Here is a 935-nt window from a genome sequence, read left to right on the forward strand (position 1 = left end):
TTCTAGACATCCTATGTATGTTATGTTAAAATCATACGAGCGCCCAAACGATATCTTGAATGTCAAGATCTAAAAATTTTAAAACTTCCGCTGTGTTTAGGCGTGTAGAAAACCCAGATCCAACAGTGGTATCAGAGCCAGGTTTTTCTAAATCGTATGGTTTTGATATTGAATAATTTATTTCTAACCACACAAGAAAATTTTTCGGAAAATTTAGCACCACGAAAATTTTTTTTTTTCCAGATTTTCGAAATAAAAAAAATTTTAAATCTGCCCGAAACTGTTCCGGGATGGCCGTGCGCATAGGGCCGCGCACGGCAGCGCGCAGCGTGCGCGCATGCGTCCGCTCGCGCACAGGCGCCGGACTCCTGCGCTCACAGCGCTAACGCAGGCGCCGGATGCCTCCGCGCACAGCGGTAGCGCAGGCGTCGGCGCGCCTGTGCGCGTTCTGCGCACAGGGTCGCCATCGCTGCCCGAAACATTCGGGCAGCGGGCGTGCAGTGGGCTGGCGGCTGCTCGGGATCGTCTTGGGAAGCGTGTTGAATGTTGGGCTTGAATTGTTTGGGTCCAAGGTGCAATTTTCTGATTTTTCAAATTTTTGGGTAAAATTGATATTCTTGAAAATTGGTTCAATTTTTATTTTGGAAAATTGATTTTTAGAAAATTAATAATTTTCTTGTGAAATAAATAATTAGAATATGATTTTAATTATTTATGGTAAAAATGAGTTTTTACAAGAAATCATTTATTATTGATTTAATTGGAAATTAAATAAAGGAGTTTATTTAATTTATTAAATCCTTTAATAATTGTGGTGTTAGTGATAAAATTATTAGATATATGATTTATCAATTATTTAATTTTTTTAATTAAATTGATGTTAATATTGGATATTAAATGCATGAAGGATGATCGAGAGCCTTGACCAATGTGTT

The sequence above is a fragment of the Primulina eburnea genome, chromosome 1 (assembly GCF_022965805.1).
Source record: "Primulina eburnea isolate SZY01 chromosome 1, ASM2296580v1, whole genome shotgun sequence".
NCBI classification, from domain to species: Eukaryota; Viridiplantae; Streptophyta; class Magnoliopsida; order Lamiales; family Gesneriaceae; genus Primulina; species Primulina eburnea.